This window comes from Podarcis gaigeae (assembly GCF_964106915.1).
Source record: "Podarcis gaigeae genome assembly, chromosome: 15".
Taxonomy (NCBI): Eukaryota; Metazoa; Chordata; class Lepidosauria; order Squamata; family Lacertidae; genus Podarcis; species Podarcis gaigeae.
Genome location: NC_139692.1, coordinates 12,977,817 through 12,999,909, shown reverse-complemented (window position 1 = coordinate 12,999,909; position 22,093 = coordinate 12,977,817). Strand labels below are relative to the sequence as shown.

Sequence of the window (22,093 nt, the reverse complement as noted above, 5' to 3'; positions counted from 1 at the left end):
CAGCTTTCTCTTTCTCTTTTGCTGTGGACATCGGATCTCCCGCCCGCCCTCCCTTGTTGGGCTTCGCTTGACCTTGCTATGCCTGTCATGGGGTCGTTCGCCTTGGTGCGGGGGCCCAGTAGGAATTTACCTCTTGGCTGATTAGTGTGTGCCAATTGGGTTTTGCCTACTGCGTAGCAAATCGTCACAACTTGTAAGGTTGGCGGTTAGGCATTGGTTAAAATTGGTTGGTGGAGGGGTATGGATAGGCTGGGCCTGCCCCTCCAATGTTGCACGGGTATTCCGTTAAAGGAATTCTGGAACTTACCATCCCCTTCGTCCAAACCCTTGGTGCAGGGTGCGGGCCGTGTAAGTTCCAAGGAGCATGCGGGGATTAGCTGAGGGTCTGTTTCGCAGCTCCAGTTGACCCTGATCTTGCTCTTCCGCACTGACTACGGAGTCAGGGCTGTCCCCAAGGCGGGGAGGACAGATAGTCTAACCAATGCCTAAGCAACCACTCACAATTTGTATTGATAATAAAGTTGTGGCCAAAATTATGCCAAAAACCTTAAACAAAAATAATGTGTGAAGTTTGAGTTATTGGGTTTGGGGTGTCTTGGGGACCTCAGCACGCAAAACATATGTTACATATAAAATAAAGTTCTTCCCTACGTTGAGACTTCCGTCATCCTCAGTATGGTTCCTTTGTTTCCCTGTTGACTGCATGTTGTAGGACCTTTAACTTATCATATATTATCTATAATCTTTGTAGCATATCACACTGCAGAAGTTAATCAAAGCATGTCAAAGATTTCATATGTGATCAATGTTCTTTTAACTATATATCCCATTCTTTGTTAAACTTTTGGTTTGCCTGGTTCCTCATTTCTCCTGTCATATTTGCCAATTCTACATAGTCAAATAATTTCGCCTGCCACTCCATTTTAGTGGGTATTTTGACTCCCTTCCACCATTTGGCTGTCAGCATTCTCATGGCAGTGTTTACATACATGGATATCTTCCTCAGTTCGGCTCTCCAGGTTTTCAGACAGTATTGTCCCCCAGCCTTACCTGCTGATGTTGGGGGTTGATCCTGGGGACACTTCCCCATTGGGGAATACCCTGCTAGTCATGTCATGGTTGGCAGATCACCATCTAGTGACAACAAGGAACAGCACCTTTTCCATAGCTCCACCAAGCCTCTGGACCACCCTCCCCCATGTGATTCGAGAGGCATCAACTAGGGCATGTCTTAATTTCTTCAGGTATCCTGACCATTAAGCTTTGGGTTGCACTGCTCAATATTTTGCTGCAGGATCTTGATCCTAAAATTTTGTAGACTGTATCTATTTTTATTGACAAATAGGCAAATGGTGGGACGCGGGTGGCGCTGTGGGTTAAACCAGTGAACCTAGGACTTGCTGATCAGAAGGTTGTCGGTTTGAATCCCTGTGACGGGGTGAGCTCCCGTTGCTTGGTCCCTGCTCCTGCCAACCTAGCAGTTCGAAAGCACAAGTAGATAAATAGGTACCACTCCGGTGGGAAGGTAAACGGTGTTTCTGTGCGCTGCTCTGGTTCATCAGAAGCAGCTTAGTCATGCTGGCCACATGACCCGGAAGCTGTACGCCGGCTCCCTCGGCCAATAAAGCAAGATGAGTGCCGCAACCCCAGAGTCGTCCGTGACTGGACCTAATGGTCAGGGGTCCCTTTACCTTTTTAGGCAAATGGCTCCTGCCAACCTAGCAGTTCAAAAGCACGTTCTGTTTTCATTTTAAATGTGTTTATTTCAACTGGGCCTGATTCCTTATGTGTGTATGCATGCACTAGAAATCCAAAACAATCATTGAACCCTGCATGGCTTCCTCCATTTCTGCTTGAAAACAAGGAAAGAACCAGTTCCGCTTTTCACGACAACTCTGGTTTGTTTTTCCTTTCTCTTTCTTTTCTGCAAACTTCCCACATGTAGAACCAGCAAAGAGTCACAACTGTATGTCCTAGTTTTTAATGTGGCAGGCAGCAATCCTACATGCTGGTAGTTCGCATGGAAACAAGGACTTAACGCCCCAGTGGAGATGAAGGAGTTGGATTTGAATTTGATTTCTTCCTTAGCAACACCAGGCTGAATGCCTCACATCAGCGCATGCTATTTTTAAAACCTGGCAGGAAAAAGGTATAGAAAAGTGGAGTAAATCAAGGGCGGATGCCGTTTGAGACTCTCGGGACTCTCGTGCCCACTGGTGCCTTGCCATACAAGAAAGGATGAGTGTGTTTTATCGCTCACAAACACATGGTCACTAAGGCTGCAAAATAAAATTTAAAAAATAAATAAACCCTGTCTCCACTTTCCTGAGAAGAAGCCCCAGCCAAATCCAAACTTAAGAAATTTTAAAAGAAGGCACGAGACAGACATAAGCCAGCTCTCCTTTTAGCAATTAGGCTGAACGTGGGCGATATCTTCCAGTGGAGCCTCATTGCTCAACTCCAGGTTTCTAATTGAGATATTTATTAAACGATTCTAAAGGAAAGGGAGTGACAGAAGAAGAAGAAGAAGAAGAAGAAGAAGAAGAAGAAGAAGAAGAAGAAGAAGAATGTGGCTTAAATAATCCTTACACATCCTGTGGATTCCAAAATCAGTTTTAGGAGGGATGGCCCTTTTATTAGGCAGAGCGAGGAAATAGCGTTGGGCCCCAGAATAGAATAGAATAGAATAGAATAGAATAGAATAGGAGTTGGAAGGGCCCCTGAGGGTTATCTAATGCAACCCCCTGCAATTCCAGCGATTCCCCTTTTTTGGAGGACAGAACTGCGTATGCTGCATGGATTGGATTGTTCATCCTCCCTACACTAGCCTGGAGGTAGGGATTGGCAAATACAGTCATACCTCGGAAGTTGAATGGAATCAGTTCTGGAAGTCCATCCATCTCCCAGAACCATTAAAAAACCAAGGTCTGGTTTCCTGCAGCCAATCAGAAGCCACAGCAGTCATGCCGGACATCTGACTTTAAAAAATCTTGAAAACCAGAATACTTACTTCTGGTTTTTGATCATTCAGGAGCCAATCGTTCGGCAACTAAGCCATTCGAGATCCAAGGTACGACTATACGGTGGCACCCCAGTTTTCGAATGTCTCAGAAGTCGAACGTTTCGGTTTTCGGAAGTAGAATGTGCCATGCAGCTTCCGTATTGAGTTTTCCATAAGTATTTGCTTCCGGAAATGCATGCTTTGGGTTTCGGAAGTTGAATGGTCTTCTGGAGCAGATTATGTTTGAAAACTGAGGTTCCACTGTAAAGTCATTCATCGTGTTGTGTTAGGTTCATGTTGCATCTTTTTGGCTTGTGAACGTGGCAACCCCGGAAGTGTATACTTCTGGTTTTCACTGCGCATGCATGCGCAGAAGCGTTCTGTGCACTCTGTGCATGTGCAGAAGCGCTCTATCACGCTCCGCGCCTGCGCAGAAGTGCTGCTCTAGTTGCGGACTTTTCGGGGTGCGAACGGCACTCCGGAATGGATTGTGTGCGCAACTAGAGGTGCCACTGTATGGCAATTTTGGTATCTCTCAGTTTTTCGTTTTCCAGTCTCAAGTTCAGTTCTGCACATTTTTGCATCATTCTGTGAGTTAGTTTTTTTAAAAATTAAATTTGTTAGTAGCTTAATTGCTCGATCTTGCCCCAAGGCAATCTAAAGCCACTTAAGTTACAACGGGGACTTCCTAAGCCCCTGAAGCATTAAAGGGTGCTAAGGGGCTTCTTAGGGACGTGGGTGGCGCTGTGGGTTAAACCACAGAGCCTAGGACTTGCCGATCAGAAGGTTGCCAGTTCGAATCCCTGTGACGGGGTGAGCGCCCATTGCTCGGTCCCTGCTCCTGCCAACCTAGCAGTTTGAAAGCATGTCAAAGTGCAAGTAGATAAATAGGTACCGCTCTGGCGGGAAGGTAAATGGCATTTCCATGCTCTGGTTCACCAGAAGTGGCTTTGTGATGCTGGCCACATGACCCAGAAGCTGTACGCCGGCTCCCTCAGCCAATAAAGCGAGATGAGCGCTGCAACCCCAGAGTCGGCCACGACTGGACCTAATGGTCAGGGGTCCCTTTACCTTTACTTTTAAGGGGCTTCTTGCCTGCTGCTTGGCCACATGCCCAGAACATGGGAGGGGGCTGCACGAAAGATCACCCTAGCTGTCCCATTGCCATTCTCGCCCAGCTTACAGAAGGCAAATATCTGCAATAGGGACTTTTTGTACCTGTGGAGGCTTTTACACCCCTGGAAAATGAGGGTTCTAAATTGCACAGAGAGCTTTCATTGATGACTCCTTGCTGCAGAAGTTGATCTTCCACAAGCTGGAGGGTGGCAAAAAATGAAGCACCAGTGAGTTCATTTCCACTGCCTCTTCATGTGTTTAATTAACACTTAGACATGAACGCACAACGAGGACTATAGTGAATAAAACACTTGTGGGAAATGGACTTTGTTTTGTATTTTATACCAAATGGTTCCTCTCTCTATATATTAAATATCAGGCTTTGCAAATGCATCAACAAACATAAAACAAGATAAGAATTCCCCAAGCGTGCAATAAGATTAAAATAGTGAGGGTTGTATCTAAATGTGACATTCAGTTAAAGTCCCTTAGGGTATCCTTGTTCTTCTGGGGGAAAAAAAAACATGTTGTGCCTGCGGAACATGGCTGTGCTAGACAATGTTTACATGGGTTTTGCAAGAGATTGCTGAGTCTCTGGCAAAATGTCCAAACTTCCCTTTTGACCCATGCTTGCTAGACACAGGTCCGGCCTTTAAAGCTCCTTGTCTGAGCACTACCCCCCTGCCCCACTCCTTTGCCCCGGAAAACTCATGCTGAATTTGGTTCCCCCACAGACTGCTGTTTGCTCCGATTCAGCAGCAAAGAGCAGGTTTTTCTGGGGAAAGCGCCGGGGTGAAAAAAACACATCACCCGTTGACTATCATGTGAGCCCTTGCACTAGCAGAAAGGGAACACTAGACACAAGCCCATGTTTTAAAAGATAAACAATGCTAGCTCACCTTTCAAGTATCAGTGCAGTTATAGGCTGCCATTATGGGATAGTTTTGCAGCAGCCCTGTTTGAAATACGAACCCCCCAGAATAGGATGCGTATCTCACAGATTGTTACAGGATTGAGAGGACATTGCAGGAAATTCACTGCGAGCTCATTAAACAAAGGCAGCAATGATTAATGTTAAGTATTGTTTACAATGATCGTGATTGGAGTTGATGCTTCTTCCTAGCAAAAAGCATTACAGAAAACATCAAAGATGTGGAACTGGCAAACAGGACTGATCTAGAAGCAATCTGAGGCTTACAGACTCCCAAATGCAATTGTACTAAATGAAATGGGAAGAGACAGAAGTGGGTGGATGGTCTCCTTCTCCCCAACACTGTAATATTTAGTGGTATTCCATAGCTGCCCACCTGCACATTATTGCAATTAGATAATATTCTAGACAACAGTCACTCATTCCTCTTGCTGGGTTCTGTAGGATGCATGACAGCTGAGAAATTTGAAAACTAAAATATCTTTTAGTGTTGCAGCTTCTACACTTAGGAACCCCCTGACCATTAACACCAGGCAGGTTTTGGGTGCCTGCTTCAAACATTTTTTTTAATACACAATATCCTATACAGACATGTAGGTGTTGGTGTGTTGTACTGTTATTTTTGTATTATTTCTTGTACTGTTATTTTTAATTATTTTTGAATTGTTGTAACCTGCCCATGGAACCTTGGGAGTGAAGGGCAGGTAATAATTTTTTAAAAATGTTTCTAATGGTTTTTAGCTGTTTTTAATGGATGAGTTTAATATTTCTTGTGAACTGCTTTGAGGTTTTGCGTGCTGAGGTCCCCCAAAACCCCTACCCCAATAACTCAGACATCACACATAATTTTTGTTTAGGTTTTTGGCATAATTTTGGCCACAACTTTATTTTATACAAATTGAGAGTGGTTGCTTAGGCATTGGTTATGACTACCTGTCCCCCCCCACCTTGGGGGACAGCACTGACTCCTTAGCCAGTCCCGGAGGAATCAAGGTCAGAGTCAGATGGAGCTGCGTCACAGGCCCTCAACTGCTCCGCGCTTGTTCCTTGAAGCTTACGCGGCCCGCACCCTGCCGTCAGGGTTTGGACGAAGGGGATGGTAAGCTTCAGAATTCCTTTAACGGAATACCCGTCAGCAGCAGCATTGGAGGGGCAGGCACAGCCAATCCATACCCCTCCACCAACCAATTTTAACCAATGCCTAACCGCCAACCTTACAAGTTGTGACGATTTGCTAAGCAGTAGGCAAAACCCAAAAGGCACGCACTAATCAGCCAATTGGACAAATTCCTACTGGGCCCCCGCAGCAATGCGAACGACCCCATGACAGGCAGAGCAAGGTCAAAGCGCAAGCCCAAAGCAAGGGAGGGCGGGCGGGAGATCCGATGTCCACAGCAAAAGAGAAAGAGAAAGCTGTGGACCCTGCTTATATAAGGGGACTAGTCCCACCCCTAAATTGGCAACATCAATTTTCCCCCAGTGACAACTACAACCAATCTGCTCCCACCCATTGCCATCAATGGGCTGGTCACTAACTGGGGTTTTGTTAGGCCCCATCCGCAACACGTGCTCTCTCTTTTAAGAGAACACGCTTTGCGTGCTGAGGTCCCCCAAAACCCCTACCCCAATAACTCAGACATCACACATAATTTTTGTTTAGGTTTTTGGCATAATTTTGGCCACAACTTTATTTTATACAAATTGAGAGTGGTTGCTTAGGCATTGGTTATGACTACCTGTCCCCCCCCACCTTGGGGGACAGCACTGACTCCTTAGCCAGTCCCGGAGGAATCAAGGTCAGAGTCAGATGGAGCTGCGTCACAGGCCCTCAACTGCTCCGCGCTTGTTCCTTGAAGCTTACGCGGCCCGCACCCTGCCGTCAGGGTTTGGACGAAGGGGATGGTAAGCTTCAGAATTCCTTTAACGGAATACCCGTCAGCAGCAGCATTGGAGGGGCAGGCACAGCCAATCCATACCCCTCCACCAACCAATTTTAACCAATGCCTAACCGCCATTCGAGCCCTTACGCTCGCCGCCAACCACTCACAAATTAAACCACACCCTCAGCCTGGACACTAGAGCATCCAACCACACATCATTCCCCACTGGCGAGAGATGAACCCCATCATCCCTATACAATTCAATCGCCTTGAATGAAATCAGAGGGTGCGGGATCACAGCCCCACCCAGATTCACCACCAGCTTGCTTGCTGCGGAATTAATCCGCTTCCTTACACGTTCGGTGGCAGCTGGGCAAGGACTACCTCGCCAAATGCGGCGTTGCAATAGCTGTGACCAAAGTAGCTTAGCTGACGGCACCAGTGCCGCCAGCTCTCCAAGGTCCCGTAATATGGTAGCACGCAGCTCGTAGCAGGAAGAGGAAACCAAATCGTTCTCCCCGAGCTGCACCACAATCGCTGAAGGAGGGCCACATTGTAGGACACCCCTTCGTATAAGAGGCAAAAATTCTCTCCACAGCATCCCCCTTCTAGAAATCCAGGACACCTGTACGTGGTGCGGGAATCCCAGGCCATCACCCAGTCCGGACTGGCGAGCTCTGTCCGCAGCCCAGTGCACAATACTGTGCCCTACTATCCAGATACGGATAGCAGCCCGACCTAGGGTAAAACACACATATGTAAGTACAACAATGCATTATTTCCGCACGTAGGCTTTAAAAGCATCGGAGCGCCACCGACCCAGGTCCTTTATCCTCTTAACTGATAAACCCCAGTGTGCAGCGGTCGTGGCCGCTCCAATCCTAAATGAGTGAGGGGCAAACTCAGAAGCCGGCAGGCCGCAAGCCGCCACAGCTTTTCGCAACACTCCAGTAAACTGGTGCCTCACCAGCGGGCGGCCATTTTCATGTATGAACAGGGGCCCTTCGCCACCAGGACGCAAGGCTAAATACCTTGTAAGGTCCTTCACTGGGCAAGGGCCAGATTCACCCGTCGCCGGGAGTGTAATAACAGCACCCCTGCCTAGTTGGTCCGTCTTTGAATTCCTGACGTTAACCTGCAAATCCCTTGAAGACACACTAACGTCCTGCATCAGCAGACCCCTAGAACCTCCGTCCCGCTTGAGCTCGAGGACCACCTCTCCGACTCTTAGGGCCCCAAAGAAAGTTAACGAAAAGGCTGCTGAAAATAGCCGAGCCTCAAATTTCGACCAACAGATGCTCCGCAGCTTAGACCGCATCTGGACCAGCAGTTCAAATGTAATGGGTCGTCTGGAAATGGGCCTGGGAGGAGTGAGTCGCCCCCATCCCTCCAGGGCCCTACGCACTACAAACTTCCCGCACGGATCTTTGTTAAAATATGCCTTATTAAAAAAGGAAATCGCTGCAGAGTGTAGACGAAGGGTCCTAGCTGCCCTACGCAACTGAAAGAGATGCGCCAAATACCGAAGCACCTGAGAAGTGGAATGGGGGGTGGAAACTTCCCCCACAGACTGCCCACTAAATAATAGAAAGTCCGCCCAGGCTTTTTCATAAGACCTCAAGGTAGAAGGTGCAACAGATGCAGCTACTCCCTGTAAGACTAAGTTCTGCCAAGGTTCCAGAGATGATCCGGGAAAATTTCCGGACGGTCTCGAGCCACTGGCACCAGGGACCTGAAACGCTCCATCTGAAAACGGGACAGAGCATCAGCAATATCGTTAGAAATTCCCGGGACAAAACGGGCAGAAAAGACAATGTTAAAACGCAAGCAGTGTAAAACGAAGTCCCGAAGAAGGGCAGATACCCTAGGGGATCGTGAAGACTGCTTGGCCAGTACATTCACCACCGCCTGGTTATCGGTCCAGAAACATACGTGGTGATCCTTGAAATGGTCGACCCACAAGTGCACTGCCACTACAATGGGAAAAAACTCGAGAAAGGTTAGGTCCCGCGTTACAGCCTGCCCTTGCCAAGCAGGAGGCCAGCGCTCAGCACACCACCTACCATCCCAGTACAAGCCAAACCCCAAGGATCCCGCGGCATCAGAATGCACCTGGAAGTCGTTGTGGAGGTTCAAAATGTCCTGCCACAAGGACACTCCATTGAACTCCTCCAAGAATTCCAGCCAAATTGCAAGGTCAGCCCGCACCTGAGAAGGAAGGCGGACCCTGTGATGCGGTGCCTGCAGGCCCGAGGTGAGTCTGGCCAAGCGCGAACAAAAAGGACGCCCTGGAGAGACCACCCTACAAGCGAAGTTCAGGTGGCCCAGCAATGACTGAAGTTGCCGCAGGGAGACCTTCTTTAACGGAATCATATCCTCAATGACCTTTCGCAAATTGGATATTTTTTCAAGCGGCAAGCTGGATGTTTGAGCCACGGTATCCAGCAAGATACCCAGGTAAGTCAGCTGCGTAGAAGGACCTTCGGTCTTTCCAGCCGCTAAAGGAACCCCCAGATCTTCCGCTAATGAAGCGAAGGCCTGCAATAAAAGTACGCAGTCCCCCGTATTGCCCGCCGAGGCGACCAAAAAATCATCAAGATAATGCGTGACACCGCTCAAACCGGTTTTTTCACGCAGAGCCCATTCCAAAAATGAACTAAAACACTCAAAAGCCGCACAGGCGACTGAGCAGCCCATGGGCATAGCTTTATCGAAGTAAAAACTCCCTTCGAACTGAAATCCCAGCAACCAAAAATCATCGGGATGAATTGGAAGCAGCCGGAATGCTGATTCAATGTCGCACTTTGCCAGTAAGGCACCCGGTCCGAATTTCCGGATCATCTTGATTGCGTGATCAAGAGAAGCATACCTCACCGAACAAAGCTCCGGGGGAATCACATCATTCACTGATGTGCCTCTAGGATGTGAGAGATTATGGATTAGGCGAAATTCCCCCGGGGCTTTTTTGGGCACTATGCCCAAAGGTGAAATATGCAAATTGGGCAAAGGAGGGACAGCAAAAGGACCGGCCATGCGACGTAAAGTTAGTTCTTTATCAATTTTCCTACGCGCCACCTCTGGCATATCCCTAATCGATTTTTGGTTCGCTGGGTTCCTGGCAACCGGGGCAGAGACCACCGGGATTCTAAAACCTAAAGAAAAACCGTCGCGCAAATAAGACGCCGCTTTGGCATCAGGGTATGACTTCAACAAAGAAAGTAGCGGCTGCAGCCTTACCGGGGTGTAAGCTAAAGAAGAAATCATGCTACTTTCCTGTTCCCGTGGCAGGGGCTTGTGCAGAGGCTTTTGGGGGCTGCAGAGAGCCCCCTCCTTTCCGAAAGGGGCGGCGGCCTACCTGGCATGCGGACCCGGAATGGTTCCCTGAACACTTATCGCACGTATGTGCGTATTTGCAGGATTGCCGTGTACAAGCGCCCTTATTGAAATCCCAGCAAAAGGGCTTACGTCCCAACCTTGTAGGGGCAGCCTTAAACTTCTGGGTATCAGGAACCTTCTTGTCTATACGGGGGGCCACATAGGTGGTCCAGACATCCAAGTCCTTCCGATCCCAGCGGGCCGTGGGGATCTTTGCCGCCCTTCGCCTAAAATTCTGGTCGTAAGCTAACGCAGCAGTCTCCCCACCCATTGTAAAGGCGGAACGGACTATGGATAGGTACACCCAAAGATGTACGGATCTTCTAGGATAAGCCGCGGCCACCACTCCAGCAAAGACCTGGAAACTATCTAACCATCGCTCGAAGGTCCTATCTGCCTTAGCTAAGACCGTCCGCTTCTTTGGGACGGGCAGACCCTTGTCCAGAGGCTCTTGGCCTTCCAGCGGGGGGGCCAGGCTAAATATATCAACATAGCGGCCGTCCAATATCCTGGCACGCAATTTGGAGGACAGGTGAGCCCCCGGGATGATGTCCCTGGCCGAGTTGGTGGAGACCTTTACGTCCGGCACCAGAACCCCTTCAAGGCAGTCTTGCACTGCTCCGTACCTGGCCCTATGGGAATTCGCCCTCCGCTCCCAAACCCACTTTGGGAGCCCCGAGGTTTCCCCATAACCCCAGTATAACTTGAGGGGCGCCTCCTCATCACTACTCGAACTCCGGGATGACTCACCTGATGAAGAGGACGAGGTGTCTCTACGCCTCCTCTTGGCACGCTTCCTCGAACTTTTCTTACGGCGGCGATGACCACCTGAGGATGCCTTCGGAGGAAGAGGGAGGCTATCCTCGACCGACGACTCTGATGCATCGCCCTGCTGCGCAGTAGCTGGAAGTGACTGGAAAGACACAACCTGTGAATGACCAGGGGTCGAGGTGCCCACCCCCACGGGCTGCAAAGGTAACCCCCGCACGACAAGACCCCGTGCAGGCGCCCCCTTCCCAGCCCCCGCCCGGGTAGAAACCCGACCCCGTGGCACGGCAACCTGCGGCACAGGCGGCACCGAGGACCGAGCCTGAGGCGGGTCAGGCAAGGAACCACTGGCTGGCAATGGCTCTCCCTCTTCTTCACTGGATGAAGACGGTGGAAACGAAACATCCACCGGGGGAGCCAGCACGGCAGAAGAAGTTGACGGGGTCGAGTGGCGATGCATCAAGCCATCCAGCTGCGCCTCCATCCTTGCCAGAGCCACCGGGTCGCCAGCCAAACTGGAGACCATGGATTGGATGCGTCTCACCGACTGGCCAGGTTCAGGGGAACGCAAGGCCTGAGACGGGCCTTTTATAGGCCGCTTTGTGGCGCAGGCCGGACCAGACTTCTTTGTCGCCTTCTTTGGGGCCATCCCTACTACTGATAAAAGATAGAAATGTAAGTTAAAACAAAATAGAATAAAATTGAGAATCGACAAAGTAGGACCGAATAAAGGATTGTTGTTGAATTAACGGTGAAAGACTCAAAAAAAAAAAAAAAAAAAAAATTAAGATTAAGTACTTAGTAGCAGCGAACAACCCGCCCGGCACCGATTCACAAGGGCGTGGGAGAATCTAAGATAGCCAAGCCAAACCAAGGCACCAGGTATCAGGCAATGCGGCCTATGAAATATACTGTATCCAATGGATGCCGCCGCCTAGAAAAGAAAATCCCTGTAATACCTCTTGCGGCCACCAGAGGCCGCCACGCAATTTTATTTAATTATTTATTAATTTTTTAAGGCCCTGCAGTTACAGGGACTGACCACCAGATGGCGCCAATACAGGGGAAGGCCACAGCAGTCCCAGGCCGCTAGCTCGCCCCCCACCGAGCGCAGAGGCCTACTGACGCCCCGCGTCCGTGAGTCGGGACCCCCTGGGGGCCCGGGAAGATGCCGCGAGGCGGGGGGGGCAGGCGGGCGAAGCCCAGGCCGCAGCCGGGCCGCGGCGAGCCGCGGCGCCCGCAGGCCCACGCCCGCCAAGCCGCGACGCCCGGCGCGGCGCGGCCCACCGATCGAGGCGGCCGCGCCCACGCACAGGAGCCCGGGCACCACAAGGCCCCCGAGGCCGAATGGGCTCCGCGGGGTAGCGGCGGAGCGGAGAGGCCGCGGCCGGGCCGACCAGGCCGCGCCGCGCCGCGGCGCCCGTAGGCCCACGCCCCGCGGCCGCGCCGCCGGCGAACGCGGCCCGACGCCCGCGGCGGCCGCGCGCCGCGCACAAAACCCCCCCGGCCCCCGCTAGGGCCCCCGAGGCCCGCCCCAGGTCCAGAGGGCAGCAGGGGAAGCAGGCCCAGGTCAGTCTGACTAGGCCGCAGCGGCACCGCCGCGGCCCACGGGCCGATGCGCCACGGGCAGGCGCCGCCCCGCGCGAAACAACCTCCCGCGCCCGGGGATGAGGCCTCACCAGGCCCAAAGGCCCAACGGGGGGGGTGGGGGGGTCAGGAGGAGCAGGCCCCAGCAGGGCCACCGGGAGAAGTTCAAAGCTTCAGGGGGAGAAAGCTTCGGAGGCCCCCCCAAGCTGCAGGGAGGCAGAGGGGGAAGGAAAGCTGCACCCCACCCGGCCCAGGTCTTCTGGCTCGGCCGAGAACCGGGCCGTTGGCCACCCGGGGCCAGAGGCCTCGACCCCCCCCCCACCGGGAGCAATGTCCCAAACAAACAAGAAGGGAGAAAAATCAAAGGAAGGGGAAATTAGAAGGAGAAAAGAAAAACGAAGGGAAAGGGACGAACACGGGCATATACAACCAGACTCTCGCTGAGGAACTCGGTGCAGCTAGATCCGATGTCCACAGCAAAAGAGAAAGAGAAAGCTGTGGACCCTGCTTATATAAGGGGACTAGTCCCACCCCTAAATTGGCAACATCAATTTTCCCCCAGTGACAACTACAACCAATCTGCTCCCACCCATTGCCATCAATGGGCTGGTCACTAACTGGGGTTTTGTTAGGCCCCATCCGCAACACGTGCTCTCTCTTTTAAGAGAACACGCTTTACCACAATCCAGTAGCATATACATAAATGAATAAATAAAACACATTTGCCAGTTCCCCTTTGGGATATCTCTGCATTTGCAGTAGGGAGACAGTCTTGCAGCCTATGGAGCCTAGGCAACCACCGTTCTAAGTCATTTTGCTTTACTTCTGTACAAAAAGCAGCTATTAGACTTATGAGACGGTGAGAGACAGTTGGAGATGGAAGGCAGCGCTGTGCACCAGAGAGGGTGTTCAAATTAATAAAAACAACAACCCTGAGGTTCATTGAAGCCTGACACATGTTTATCGGAGGGTGCAGAGAGTAGGTTCCCTGCAAAGGAGGCAAATTTTGTGTAGCTCTGACACACCTTGCGAGATTTCACAGAGGTAAGCAGGGACTTGCCTGTAGCAGCCCCATCCTAGGAACATAGAAAGAAGCTGCCTTATACTAATTCAGTACAGTCTCTATACTGATTGATAGTGGCTCTCCAGAGTGGTATTATTATTATTATTATTATTATTATTATTATTATTATTATTATTATCAGTATATACCATTTTTTGGGTGGACCTCACAAAACAGTTTACATAAGATTACAGCAAAGAGCAACTTATTTTTAAAAAAAGTTATAATAAAATGGAAAAGAGAACTTGTTTGTTCAGAAAAAGCTGTTTCTGCTTCTTCTCCAATCCCCACAGGGCAAGATGGTCCTTCAGATGCCCCTGTGATGGGCACCTGGGACATTCAGCCAGCATGGCAGATGTTCAACTGCAGAGTTAGGGCCCCTCCCTAAGACAAATGACTTGAGGATAGAACTATAAATGGCAATTGGCTATGATGCCCATATGGCAGAACTTTCATGTTCTCTGACAAATGCTACTGAATACCGATTAAATTGCTGCTGGGGTTGATGTTGCCCCATAGGGATGGCAGGTGGAGCTATGGTCTAAACCACTGAGCCTCTTGGGCTTGCCAGTTGGAAGTTTGGTGGTTCGAATCCTTGTGATGGGGTGAGCTTCCGTTGTTCTGTACCAGCTCCTGCCAACCTAGCAGTTCAAAAGCATGACAGTGCAAGTAGATAAATAGGTACTGCTGTGGCGGGAAGGTAAATGGCTTTCCATGCGCCCTGGTTTCTGTCGCGGTGTCCCGTTGTGCCAGAAGCAGTGTAGTCATGCTGGCCACACAACCCAGAAAGCTGTCTGTGGACAAACGCCGGCTCCCTCGGCCTGAAAGCAAGATGAACTCCGCAACCCCATAGTCGCCTTTGACTGGGGTCCTATCCTGAACTTTCTTGGAGGCATCTGCTGAGCTATGTGGCTTGAGGGGAGAACAGCTAGATGCCAAGCAAGATGGACTTTTGATCTGATCCAGGCATCCCTAAACTCTGCCCTCCAGCTGTTTTGGGACTACAGTCCCCAACATCCCTGACCACTGGCCCTGTTAGCTAGGGATGATGGGAGTTGTAGTCCCCAAACAGCTGGAGGGCCGAGTTTGGGGATGCCTGATCTGATCCAACAAGCTTCTTCCCACAGGACTTGCGGTCCTGCAGATGCTGTTGAGTTTTGAGCACCCATCAGCCAGGATGACCATTAGTCAAGTTATGATGGGAGGGGTAGGTCAGCAATGTCAGGATGAGCCACATCCTTTTGAATGTACAGTCATACCTTGAGTTGAAGTTGCCTCAGGATGAGCGTTTTCAGGTTGCGCTCCGCGGCGACCTGGAAGCAATGGAATGCATTACTTCTGGGTTTCGCCACTTGCGCATGCACAGATGGTCAAAGTGATGTCACATGCATGTGCAGACGCGGCAAATTGTGACCCGCACATGCGCAGACGCCGGTTGCATTTGCTTCAGGATGCGAACGGTGCTGTGGAATAGATCTCGTTTGTATCCAGAGGTACCACTGTACTAGAAATGCGCATCTCAGTAAAGCTACAGAAGCAGAGAAAGGAACTTGGTACCTAAAGTGTCAGCTTGTCTCCTGTTTTGAGACACAGGTGCCAGGTTTTGCAGGTGGCACCAAGGCAGCAGTGCAACACCCATCAGTAGACCAGGGGAATGATTCACACCTCCCTGAGGATGAGAAAGGTGCCACGGCTTTGCACAGTATCAAGGCAATGCGAAAAACAAGAGACACAGAATGAGGAGAGAGAGAGAGAGAGAGAGAGAGAGAGAGAGAGAGAGAGAGGAGTTATCAGCAGCCATCTGGCAGAAAATAGCAGGAGCCAGTGTTGCTCGCCACCCACACACCCTCTGCAAGAACTGTTTTCAAGTCAGATCCAAAGCCCTCGTCTCCTACACTTCCTCATCCGAATGGAGACGACGAGTTCTCCGAATGCCTCCTTGGGCTTCCTGAGTGCCCCACTGCTTTCCTGCCTCTTTCCTAAGCCCGCTGTGCTTTCCAAACAACGCCCAGAACACCAGCTTGCTTTCCACCAGGGATCCGGCACAGCCAGTCCAGGCCTTGGATCATCATCGCAGCATTCATTAGAAGCGGGAGGGGGAGATTCCCGATGGCTCACAAAAGGGAGGAGATGCTTGAGTTGCTTGCAGGTTATTAGCTTGCATCCACATGAGCTGAGTCCCACTTGAGCGCCCCGGCCTGCCCAATCCAGTATACCTGAAGGAGCGTCTCCATCCCCATCATTCAGCCCGGACACTGAGGTCCAGCTCTGAGGGCCTTCTGGTGGTTCCCTCCCTGCAAGTAATGAAGTTACAGGGAACCAGGCAGAGGGCCTTCTCGGTAGTGGTGCCCGCCCTGTGGAATGCCCTCCCATCAGATGTCAAGGAAATAAACAACTATCTGACATTTAGAAGACACCTGAAGGCAGCCCTGTTTAGGGAAGCTTTTAATGTTTGATGTTTTATCGTGTTTTTAATATTCTATTGGGAGCCGCCCAGAGTGGCTGGGAAAACCCAGCCAGATGGGTGGGGTATAAAGAAGAAATTATTATTATTATTATAATCCACTCTGCTTGTTTACTCAGAAGTACGTTTCACTGGGATCAGTGCACTTGATTTCCCAAGCACGCCTTCCCCCTTCCCCCCTTCCCAACCTTTAAGTATTTTAAATCTTTTGTTGGAAGCCACCCAGAGTGGCTGGGGAAACCCTGCCAGATGGGTGGGGTATAAATATATTATTATTAGTAGTAGTAGTAGTAGTAGTAGTAGTAGTAGTAGTACAGTGGACCCTCTGGATACGAACCTAATTCGTTCTGGGGGTCCGCACTTACCCCAAAAAGTCCGTATCTGGAGGCGCCAAGTCCGTATCTGGAGGCGCCAAGTCCGTATCTGGAGGCGCCACTGTTGCACACGCATGCAGAGCAATTGAGTGCTTCTGCGCATGTGCGCGGGGTGAAACCCGGAAGTATACACTTCCGGGGTTGCGGCATTCGTAACTTGAAATTACGTTACCCGAGGTATCACTGTAGTATGAATCAGAACTTGTGTTTTGGAATCACAGCTTGGAACATAATATATCTGTCAGTCTTTAGTTGCTACAGGACTCTCTTGTTTTTGTTGTATCAAACAAACCTACCCTTTAAAACAAGGGCGGTGTTTTTGCAGCCCGAGGGCCACATTATCTACTGAGCAACCTTGTGGGGACCACATGCTAGTGGTGGGTGGAGACAGAGGCAAAAGTGGGCAGAACAACAAGGGCATTGTATCCTCCATCCAGGCAAAAATTAGGAGGCGGTGAAGCAGGATCAGTGAGGAGTGTGGCTTGGGACAGGGGGTGTGGTGTGGAAAAGGGGGGGGCACAAAGACGCTTGGAGAGTCACATTTGGTCCCTAGGCCTGCAGTTAGGCATCCCTGCTTTAAGACTGTTCAGCACAACACCAAAAAGAAGAAATTGGTTACAGAGGTACCTGGGGTTAAGTACTTAATTCATTCCAGGGGTTCGTTTTTAACCCGAAACCATTCTTAACCTGAGGTACCAGTGTGGTGAGCAGTCAGAGATGATGGGAGTTGTAGTCCAATACATCTGGAGGTTTTGCAAAACCCCATTGGCTGCCCCTGTTCTGCACTGACCGGCAGCAAATTTTTAGGATTTCTGATGGGTCTCTCCCAGCCCTTCCTGAACATGCCAGGGTTACGAAGCAGATGAAAGACCTACATTGGCTCCCAGTACATTTCTGAGCACAGTTCAAAGTGTTGGTGCTGACCTTTAAAGCCCTAAACAGCCTTGGCCCAGTATACCTGAAGGAGTGTCTCCATCCCCATCATTGAGCCCAGACACTGAGGTCCAACGCCGAGGGCCTTCTGGCAATTCCCTCACTGCAAGGCCACAGGGAACCAGGCAGAGGGCCTTTTTGGTAGTGGCGCCCACCCTGTGGAACACCCTCCCATCAGATGTCAAGGAAATAATCAACTACCTGACTTTTAGAAGACATCTGGAGGCAGCCCTGTTTAGGGAAGTTTTTAATGTTTGATGTTTTATTGTGTTTTTAATATTCTGTTGGGAGCTGCCCAGAGTGGCTTGGGAAACCCAGCCAGATGGGTGGGATATATATATATATATATATATATATATATATATATATAAATAAATAAATATATATATATAAATATATATAAATATATATAAATAAATAAATAAATAAATAAATTATTATTATTATTATTATTATTATTATTATTATTATTATTATTATTATTATTATTATCCACCACTGAGAATTCAGAAATGTTATATAAAGGAGAATAAGGGCAAATTCTAACTCATCGGTGGTTCCACTTTGGAAACAAACCCCTGCAATTTGGAGCTCCGAAACCTACCAAGAAATCTGGAGGGGAGGTTTGGAAGCAGTCCCTCCACAGGTCAGGAAGGAAGCTGTTGATGCAGGTCTGCGAATGCCAGAGTCAATATGTCTCTTTCTGTTTACAGTGGCTAAGAAGAAATGGAATGGCACAGAAGCATCCAAGCTGGTTTCCCATTGGTCCTCTCAACAGCACCCTTTCACTTCCAGAAGAACAATCACCACCCCATTGAGTCTGATCACAGAAGAGATGCAATGCTCTCCTAGACCGCCTTTCTTTTTAGAGCCGCTATCCCTATTCTTTCTGTTAAAAAATATATATATCATATTGGCACTCCTTGCTTCCTCCTTTGCACGCTGTCTCTAACCCCTCCCTGTGTACATATCAGTTGTTCTTCAATTCCCCCCACCCAAATTATATACACGTATATCACACCCACACCTGTGCAATATAGGACGGAGCTTTCTTTTGCAGCGCTCATAACCTGTAAGCTTGCCTCTCCACCTCTCAGTTTTTTGAGGGCCTCCAGGCATTCGCTACTCAGTCCTGTATTCTAAGCAGTCTGAGCAGAGGCAAAGAGGCTATTCTTCTTATAGCTCGGCCTTTAAGCCTTTTCCTTCACTGGCCAGAGTCTGGAGACAAGGCAGTGGAGCTGCAAGTGGTATGATAGTGGCTTGCTCTACAGCACACAAGCATGTATTTTGTCCCACTGTAATATCTGGCTCGATGGGGCATAATATTGGCTGCTGTTTTTAATTAGATCCTTACTGCATACAACAACACCATACACACATAAAATAAAACCACATTAACATCGCCTATGGCTGTGATTGTGAACGCAATGATTTTCTTATATCTCCATTCGCCCATCTTTCATCTTACCAATTAAAGAACATTTTAAAAATAATGGAGAAGGAAATGCATGTTGATGATGTTACGGGTACCACGTCAAGATGGGTTAACCTGTCAATTTTGGTTTCTCTCAGTTTCTCGTTTATCCAGTCCACCACATTTCTGCATCAGTTTTGGAATTCCTTTTTTAAAAAAGATTCTCCTGAAAATTCATCAGAATTTTAGCCTAATGTACAAATTTTTATATGCATTTTTGCCTAACAGACAAGTGTTTGCAGTCAGTTCCCCCTCATATAATGCACGTATGGTGCTATTTTCACTAATATATGCCTTTGTCTGCCTAGTTTCCCCAATACATATATTTTTGTATACTTCATTTGTTTGGAGAACTACGTCACAAAATTCAGAGAAGGGCATGCTTCAAAAAATAGCTGTGCTTCAGTTCATATATTTTTCCTCATCCCTAACACCAACTCATATGTGCCCATCCCAGCTCTGTGTCCCCACCCCACCCCCTGTCCCAACACACAGACAAATTGCAGCATCATTCCTTGCCTGCTGAACTTGCGCCAGGCAGAAATCTGTACATAATGTTACTTGTGCAAGGAAGGTCCATTCAAACTATCTCCCCACGACTGAGGCTGCAATCCTGTGCTCACATACCAGGGAGTAAGTACCATTGAACTTAATGGGGCTTGCTTCTGAGTACCGTAACTATGCATAGGATTGCAATAAGGTGTTTTGTCTGTCCTCATTACAGGCGGCATCAAGTTTGGTAAAACACATCAAAATCCTGCAAAGCTGTTTCTGAAACCTCTCTCTCATACTACCTTTCACACTTTAAATTTAAAATATCTCCAGCTAGAAAGGAAACACCCTTTTCCTTGGTCAGCCCAGAGAGGTGTTCCCATAAAGCCTTTTCTTGCATGTTGCATGCTGATTTATTCTTTTGCATCTGACAGTTTTAGAAATTCTTTTTGAGGTGTTGCGCAACCAAGCTCCATTTTTAATCAGTCTAGCCTTTGTTGAACGTTCCTGTTCAGTTGTGGTTTGAAGGTTGAAATATTAATTCTGTTGGTGTCCTCAATTCTTGTCATGGTGTGGTGAGCCCTTTTTAAATGAACTTATACAGTAGCTGTAGGACAGCCATTGGTTCCCTTTTATTCTTTGGGCCAGTAGATCATGGTGAGTGCTAAGTTGCTCCCAGTTATTAGCCTTCAGGTTCTTCATTTGCACAGACCCAATCTGATAGTCAGTGTGTATCATTTCCCCCCCACCATGCAAGCTGCTTGTTGTGGCTGCCCTAACCTCCTAGCCCCAAGTTCTGTAGGGCTGGCCCTACCATTGTACAGAGTGAGGCAGTGACTTCAGGGGGCAGGTGCTGGGGTGCAGCTGTGGCTCCTGAGCTCCTCCTCCCAGCCTTTGCCCTCTGTTGGAAGCCAGGACTGCATACACTGCCTCAAGTGTGATGGAGAATGTTGTCTCATCACCATTGCTGAGGCAAGATTCATGTACCAGTCCAGTTGGTTTGGAGAAGAGGGGCACCATTCTTGCCTTCAGGCTGCAAACTATACAGTGGTACCTTGGTTCCCGAATGGCTTAGTCGTCGAACAAATCGGCTCCCGAACGCCGCAAACCTGGAAGTAAGTGTTCCAGTTTGTGAATGTTTTTCGGAAGCCGAACATCCAACGAGGCTTACGTGGCTATCGATTGAGTGCAGGAAGCACTGCAGCCAATCGGAAGCCGTGCCTTGGTTTTTTAATGGTTTTGGGAGCCGAATGGACTCCCAGAATGGATTAAGTTTGAGAACCAAGGTACCACTGTAATGGTCCGGCCCTATAGTTTTGGGATCAACCATGTAGTCAGGTTAAATCGTTTTGCCTTCTGCATTTGCTATTAACTCACCCTTGCAATTAAGCACTAGCCCAGAAGCCATCAGCAACCATGAAAGACTTGCAACTGGTAGAGGAGGAACGGAGTGTTCCATCCCTCCTTTGCACCCAGGGTAGGAAGGCAGGGCAAAGGAAGGGAAGAGCACTCCACAGGACAGGCATTGGTGAGCACCTGCACGAACCCACTAGGGCCCCCCTGTCATTTTCTGGTGTTTCTCCCTCCTCTTCCTCATCCTGGAACTGTCTGTTCACCTGCTCTCTTTGAGCCTGCAAACCAGAGCAAGAAGACAAGAACAGCCTCCACCCCTCTCCCCATGCTCAGCTTCAGGGCATTGTGCCAATTGGGCCCAGAGGGAGAGAGCAAGTGAGAGAAGAGGAAGCCACTCAGTGTACCTTGTCATAAGAACATAAGAAGGCTTTGCTGGATCAGGCCAAGGGACCATCTTACAGTGCCCCCACCCCCCGATACCTATGAGTAGCTCAAAAGCAGGACCTGAATGCAATAGCACACCACTTCTGTCCCTCCAATGCTAGCCCACAGCAGGCTAGTAAATATTTTTGCAGACAACCACTTATTATTATTATTGTTGTTGTTATTATTTGCAAGGCTGTATTAATCCGATTCCCCCTTCCCCCAATTGGCTCCCCTGACTCATTAACCCAATTCCCTCATTCTTGTTTTCTTACTCAAACCTCCAGCTTTATGTTCTCTATAGAGCACGAAGAACGGTCCAAGTTCTCTAACAGGCTGGCAGGTTAGGAAGAAGATGTGATCCTGGCTTTTTACGCTTTCTTCTTCCCTCACTTCTTACAGGGCTCAGAGCAGGCAGGAAAAGGGCTGAGGGGGTGGGGAAGAAGGCCATGGGATAAGCAGAAGAGCAAACTCAAGCAGTGACTGTATTCTCTGCTTTGAATTTGCTGGGCTTTTAGGAAGATTCTCTAGGTAGCAAGGAGGACTGTACACCATCCAACCATTCCAAGAAATGTTCAAAAGGCCTCGATAGCATGCAGGAATTTCCCCCCTGCTTATTCAGCTACATTTTACACCATCCTACACTGTTGTTCCATCTGCCTTGTGAACAATCCACATTTCCTCGGCCTCTCTGCACCGTGCCCCACTTTGTAAGTCCCCCCCCCCTCTCTCCATCCATCCAGTTTAGGCAGGAGCTGGTGCAGCTGTCTTTCTAAATATCTTTTTAACATTTTGCATGTGATTGCTTCTACCAAGATGGAATGTTAATAAAGGAATGTTGATATGAAAATCTGGATTC

The 22,093-nt window shown here is 49.1% G+C and overlaps 1 protein-coding gene across 1 annotated transcript in view; it reads left to right on the top strand.

The window, feature by feature from the left end:
- NRGN (neurogranin) overlaps window positions 1-22,084 on the top strand; it is a 61,622-nt gene extending 39,538 nt beyond the window's left edge. Inside the window, exon 3 of the mRNA XM_083713877.1 lies at window positions 18,206-22,084. The gene's annotated coding sequence lies outside the window, so the exon portion shown is untranslated. The remainder of the gene's footprint in view (window positions 1-18,205) is intronic.
- Window positions 22,085-22,093: the final 9 nt, after the last annotated feature.